We start from the raw sequence: 7,012 nt of genomic DNA on the forward strand, positions 1-7,012 counted from the left end.
TTTGGGTAAGTTAACCTAACCCTAATCTATTTTAGAGCTTAGAATAGTCTATGTGTAGTAATAGCTCATTTTTATCCTTGTCTTAGGTTATCTTGTCGCCGTTGACGAAGACATATCGTCTGAATCAGTTCGGTGTTCTATTTCTGGTTTAAGGTGCAGACTTTAATTGTATAGGTTATGGTTTTCAAGGCTTTCAATGCCAGTGAATGGTTTATTCTTGTTATGGATGAGATTTCACATGTCAAATGCTATGTTTATTTTGCGTTCCTGATATGCATGTGTTATAAATGAGATTGTGTATTCTAGGTATATGTAGGAAGTACCGTATACGTATAAAATATGAGCATGTGTTTGCCATGATTATTTGTCGTGTAATTGTGCTAACTGTATGTGTGACAACTCCTTGGCAAAAGGAATTGTCCAAATGCGTATTTTTCAACATACGTCATGTATTTTGCACTGTGTATTCTAAGTGTTTGTAGAAATGCCTGAATGGTTTAAAGTGTAATATATTAACCTAATTGCAGGCGTTGAGAAGCGATTCTCAACTCTCTTCTTGGTGTGTATGAGTTCTACGTGCATGTCACATTCTTTGTTGTTTAACTTCAAGCATTACCTATGTTTAAATCCATGTTAAGTTGATATTCTTCAAATGCTCATGTACTACATGATTTGAATTATTGTTCCATTACTGTTCTAAATTCTATATGAATATCTATTGTAGTGGAATGTGTTTGGGACTATGAATAGTCCAGGAAATCGGTAATCGGCCTTGAGTTCGTGGCTGAGGTTGCTTTCGCCATGTAGGACGTGATTAGACAAACCTGAATCGTATTAGAGTTGTCGGCAGTGGTTTGGCCACGCGGAGTGTTTGCGCACTCTATGTCGTTCAACCCAACGTGCGCTCGTGCTAGTCGAGTTCGTCAAGTAACCCGATTGTCCGATGTATGTTCACCATGTATGGACACTATTGTATGAATCTAGGGTACCAAACTTACCAATGAAATCCTATTAACCATTGTACCTTGATCCGCTAAGACTCATGAGCCGGACATGGTGGTATGGGACACCGTGGTCGAGCTGTCGGCCTACGCTGGGGTGACGAGCCTCCCCGTAGTGACCAGTGAGCAACCAAACTCGTGAGCCGATTATGGTGGTATGGGACACTATATTCGTGCTGTCGTCCTACATTGATTGGTGACGAGCCCTTTGTAGTGACCTCGAGCATACCTGGATACCGCATTGAGGTGACGAGCCTTATTGTAGTAACGAAGGTATGATAGGCGTGCATTGATTGGTGACGAGCCCTTTGCAGCGACCTAAAACCATATGATCGTATGAGATTGTCTAGGACTGACGACCCTAGAATGGATCACTGTTTGGAAATTGATATGAGGAAGGTACCTTAGCTTCTCAATCCTGCTGTATGAAAAGGACTAATAACAACTTGGTAATCATGTTCATGCACCGCATTGCATGTGCCTGGAAGAGGTGGAGCACTTTGAGGTGATGTCATGCGTAACGTAAGATGAAGACGCTGAGGGTGTACCGGCGAGGGCACGCATCATTCTACATTCATTCCTGCACTAATAAGAGTACTTAGGACATGTTTGATTGTTCTGCTTTATCATTACTGCTTGATTGAATTGATAACATGTTAACCTTTGCTTTATTGTTCCACTGAGTTGATCACTCACTCCCACGTTCTGGGGCTGTGTTTAAACACCCACCAGACTCTATCTTAGTTGCAGATATTGATGCGACCCCTGAGGCAGAGCAGGAGATCGAGGATGATGAGGCTGTATTTTCTTTCATGCAGTTTTCAGGCGGGTTCTAGTGAGCCTTGTTTTGATGCGTGGGATTTTGGGATTTCCTTTTAGGAATAGATGATGTCATTTGATACTTGTAATTTTGATAGTAACACTTGTAAGTACGACCTGGTATGTATATGTATTTCAGAGATTTGCACATGTACACATATATTTCTTTAAGTCTTCCGCTTGCGTTCTTCACTTATCTCTGAATTATATTTGCAGTTTGGCTTAATTTATTCCATGTTTTATGCACTCATATAGACAACATACATCCATCATTCAATATGTTGCATAAGTGATGTTTTAAAACTCGAGAGCTGAGTTATGCTCGACCCTCGAATTTCAGGGCGTTACACGTAGGGACATGTGAAAAGGCCTAGCTATATGTCCTAGAGGGGGGGGGGGGGGGTGAATAGGACAATGCTAAATAAAACTTATAACAGCGGAATTAAAAAGAATATGATAGCCAAAATAAATCACAATGCAAGAAAGTAAAATAACCTCAAAATTCAGATCTTGAGAGGTTGATACAAATGTTGTTCTAAGGACAACCTTACACCAAAAACCAGAGTTTATGGTAGGACAACCTTATTTCTAGAAAGATCTTTGTATCAAATCTCAAACCAAAGAGGAATACAGAAATAAATACAAACTGAATTGAAATAAATTGTAATCATAAATGTATTGTTCTAGGGACAGCCATACACCATAAAAATGGCAGGGCAACCTTGCTGGAACAGCTTTTAAAGGAAATTGAATATCAAGCTAATAAAGGAATAGCAGAAAATAAATTCTAAACTATTACAAAATTCTCACAATGCTTGAATTAAATGATTACAGCATTCACCACCATACATACATCCCACAAAAGAATAATTAAAGATCAGAAGTATAAATCATTCAACCACAACACAAAGGATTATAGTGGTTCGCCTGTGTGTTCACCAACTGTTAAACAACAGCCACACAGGGGATATTAGCGTTCACTAACAAAATAGGTTTTCCCAGGTTCACCCAAAACCTTTACAATTGTGTCTTTATCTGTGGGCTTACACAATAAAAAAAAACCCCACTTCTGAGTTTTCCTGGCTCTCCTCAGATAACCAATACAACAAGATTTTTCTCGCAAATCTTGAAAGAAACCAAAACAGAAAGGAATTTACAATTAAATGTAAAATACCTGATTATCTCCTTCGTTGTAGCAGCCCGGTAAAACCAAATCAGAGTAGATGATTGAATGTCCAAGTTCAATGTCCAGTACTCAATTACAATGGTTCTAATTCTAATAGATTTTAAATTAAACCAAATAGGGCTTGCCTTAATTGATTTTGATTCCAAAGAAAGGGAATAACAATTCCTTTTATCAAATTAGATTCGAATAGCATAACAAAATCAATTAAATAAAGCTAAGGAAAGAGAATATTAAATAAGCATACTTAGCTTAGATGGAGCACATAATTATCTCTCAGAAGTTCGACGAAGATTGGCTTGAATGGATTAATTAATTCGATGATTTCTTCTGAAATTCGTGCACTATTTATAGGTGAGCAGATCGCGTCTTCGACTGGTATAGGGAGCTCTTTGACTAGTCGAAGCAATAACAGATATTTGAAAAATCAGGCGCGATAAGCTTTGACCGTTCTACGACTGGTCGAAGGTCTCCTTCGACTGGTCATAGGTCACCTTCGACTGGTCGTAAGTATCCTTCGACTGGTCGAAGAACCTAAAAACATTGCTGGATTTTGAGTCGAAGATTTTTGACTGGTCGAAGATGCAGTCGACACTGTTCCTTCGACTGGTCGAACAGATTCCTGGACTAGTCGAAGCCTAATAGATTTTATCCGAAATTTGTAACAAACTCACGACTGATCGAGGAATTTCTTAGACTGGTCGAAGCAACTCTAGGACTAGTCGAAGAAGGCCTAGGACTAGTCGAAGAATAGACCAAACTTATGTAAAATAAACATTTGATTTATGTATCCAAAGTGACCTACTTCTAAGGTCAACCTAAGCTCAGTCAAACCTCAACCATGAAGTAAGGACATTGAAACATTAGGAACTAGTGACCTTGAAGTATGAGCCTTGAAGACTTGATGTAGTTCAATCTTAAAATCTTGATGTAGCTCAATCTTGAAAGTGTCTTGAGTTCTTTACAAACTGCCTTGTACTCTTCTTGAAGTCTTGCAGCTTAAGTCTTGTCTTGTGAGCAGTTCTTGCATTCAAGATTGATCCTTGTACTTGTGAGCTTTACTTGTTGTGAGCTTAGCTTGTTTATGAATGTTGATCCTTGAGAGAGCTTCACTTATGCAAGTTATATATAACAGTGATTTTGGCACCACAAATTTGACAACAGACAGGGATATAAACTATAGCAATTACAACATGTAAATGTGGTCTTTTCTTAATCTTCAATGGCTATCTCTATCTGGCTGTAACCCGAATATCCATCAAGAAAATAGTAATAGGAATGACTAGCTAGCCTTTCCAAGTTTTAATCAATAAAGGGCAAAGGGAAGTGGTCCTTCCTCATAACGGTATTCAATTTCGTGTAGTCAATGTACATTCTCTAACCAATAGTAACTGTAGTTGGCATGAGTTCATTATCGGCATTGGCTACGATGGTGATTCTAGACTTCTTAGGAACCACCCATTGACTATCGGATATAGGGTATATGATACCCACATCCAATAGTTTAAGAACTTCAGCCTTAACCACTTCTTTCATGTTTGGATTTTGTCTATGTTGTGATTGCCGCAAGGTCTTCGCATTGTCCTTGAGATAAATGCGATGAGTACAAATCGAAGGGTCAATTCTCTTGAGGTCTGCAATTGTCCATCCAAGGGCTCTCGTATGTTGAATGAGAGTAGATATGAGCATACTCTCCTGTTCTTGCTCAAGGTGAGAAGAAATCACCATTGGGTATGTCTCATCTTGACCTAAATAAACATATTTCAAATCAGAGGGTAAAGGTTTTAGGTCAAGCTTCGGTGCCTTGAGGTTAGACGGTAGAGGCACTTCATCAGTTTGGGGTAATTCTTCAAATTGTGGCCTTCACTGCTTAATTTCAAGTACCGGCACAGTATTAAGCATGGCAACCATCTCCCTAATCATGTCATCATCAAAATCATGGGAGTGGGTCAGGCACGTCTCTAGAGGATCAGAGGATAAGGTCAAAGGTATTTTATCTTCCACGAAATAGTCAACCATGTTAATATTGTGGAAATCGTCATCATTCTCTAACCGTCTGCCTATGTTGAAAAAGATATTCAACTTCAATCTCATATTCCTGAAAGACATACTCATGACTCCATTCCTTCAATTAATGATTACGTTTGAAGTGGCAAGGAATGGGCGATCAAGGATGACGGGAATTTGAGTATTCATGTTACTGATGGGTTCCGTATCTAGGACGATGAAATCTACTAGGTAGTAGAATCTGTCAACCTAGACCATCCTCAATTATCCCTCTCAGTACACGAACCGATCGATCAACAAGTTGTAATGTGGTTAGGGTGGGTTTTAATTCACCCAAACCTAATTGTTTGTACACTAAGTAGGGGATCAAATTTATGCTCTCTCCTAAGTCAAGAAGTGCGTGCTCAATTCGGTAGTTCCCGATTACACAAGGTATAGTTGGGCTATCGGGATTTTGAATTTCTGTGGCACATATTACTTTAGGATGACACTCACTTTCTCAGTTAAGAAGATTTTCTTTTAAATATTTTGCCATCTTTTGATCGTACACAAGTCTTTCAGAAATTTGACATATGAAGGTAATTGTTTAACGGCATCTAGCAGAGGAATATTGACCTTCATTTGTTTCAACACATCTAGAATGTTTTGAGAGTTAGAGAGAGGTTTGGTGCAACCAACCGTTGGGGGAATGGGGCAACCAGCTTGCCTTGAAGTTCCGGTTCTAGTTCTTATGGGGCATGGCTAGATTTATCAGTGTTATCCTCTTTCGGGTCCTTAAGCTTTTCAGCCCTAACCGAAATGGTTTTGTCAATGGTCTTGCCACTCCTAAGAGTGGTGATAGATTTAGCTTGCTCCATCTGATTTGAAGAGCTTGGATCACTTATTTCGTGTTGCGGTTTAGGATTAGGGAAAGGTTAGGCTGGAAGAATCCCTTTTTCCTCAATTGAATTTTTTATCTCACGCCCTTGTATGGCCTTTGAAATGTTTTGAAGGGTTTGCAATATACCTTGAGTGATAAGCTCTTAGTTTTGAATATGTTTTAGAATGGGATCCTCTTGAGGTTTCACTTGATTTGGAAGTTGATTGAAAAATCATTGAGTAGCAGCAATTTGTCCATTCCTCCAACTGAAGTTTGGATAATTTCTCCAACTAGGATTGTATGTATTGGAGGTAGGTCCATTGAAAGGTCTTTGGTAATTATTCATAGCATTAGATTGCTCATTCAACACCTTTTGAAAGGCAGGTATTATTGAACAATTTTCAGTTGTGTGAACGTTGCAAGCACAAATACCACAAACAGTTTCCTTAACCTTATCCTTCTTTAATTCCATGGCCTCAAATTTCCTTATGAGATTAAACACTTTAGCATTGATATCATCATCCTCTTTCAGAAGGTATAATTCGCCACTCTCTTTTGATTGAGTGGGCCTAGAAGTGGTGCTTGATTTTGGGTAAGTCTGTCCAAGTAATCTCACACATCATTGACATTTTTATTCATGAATTCCCCATTGCACATTGTCTCAACCAATTGGTGCATGGAAGATGTTAGTCCATCATAGAAAAATTGTGTAATGCGCCACATTTCAAAATCGTGTTGTGGGCATGAATTGACAAGATCCTTGAACCGCTCCCAAGATTGGAAGAATGTTTCATCCTCCTTTTGGGTGAAGTTCACGATTGACTTTCTAAGGGTGTTCGTTTTATGATGTGGAAAAAATTTCTTTATGAACTCTCTTATCATATCATTCCATATGCCAATAGATTTAGGACGTAGTGAATGCAACCATATCTTAGTTTTCTCTTGCAAAGAAAAGGGAAAGAGTTTCAGCATAACTGTGTCTTCAGACACGTTTGGAAAATATAAAGTGGCTATGATCTCATCAAACTCTTTCAAGTGCAAATATGGACTTTCAAATTCAAGTCCATGGAATTTTGGAAGGAGTTGGATAACCCCTAGCTTAATATCCATGTGTCCCGTATTTTTTGAAAAAACCATTCATGA

At 38.7% G+C, this 7,012-nt stretch overlaps 1 non-coding gene across 1 annotated transcript; it reads left to right on the forward strand.

Annotated features, from left to right (window-relative positions):
- Positions 1–6,596: 6,596 nt before the first annotated feature.
- On the forward strand, positions 6,597–6,703 carry LOC131219694 (small nucleolar RNA R71). Its single transcript, XR_009158340.1, has one exon. It is a non-coding gene; the product is annotated as a small nucleolar RNA R71 (small nucleolar RNA).
- Positions 6,704–7,012: the final 309 nt, after the last annotated feature.

This window comes from Magnolia sinica, chromosome 11 (assembly GCF_029962835.1).
Source record: "Magnolia sinica isolate HGM2019 chromosome 11, MsV1, whole genome shotgun sequence".
In the NCBI taxonomy this organism is placed as follows: Eukaryota; Viridiplantae; Streptophyta; class Magnoliopsida; order Magnoliales; family Magnoliaceae; genus Magnolia; species Magnolia sinica.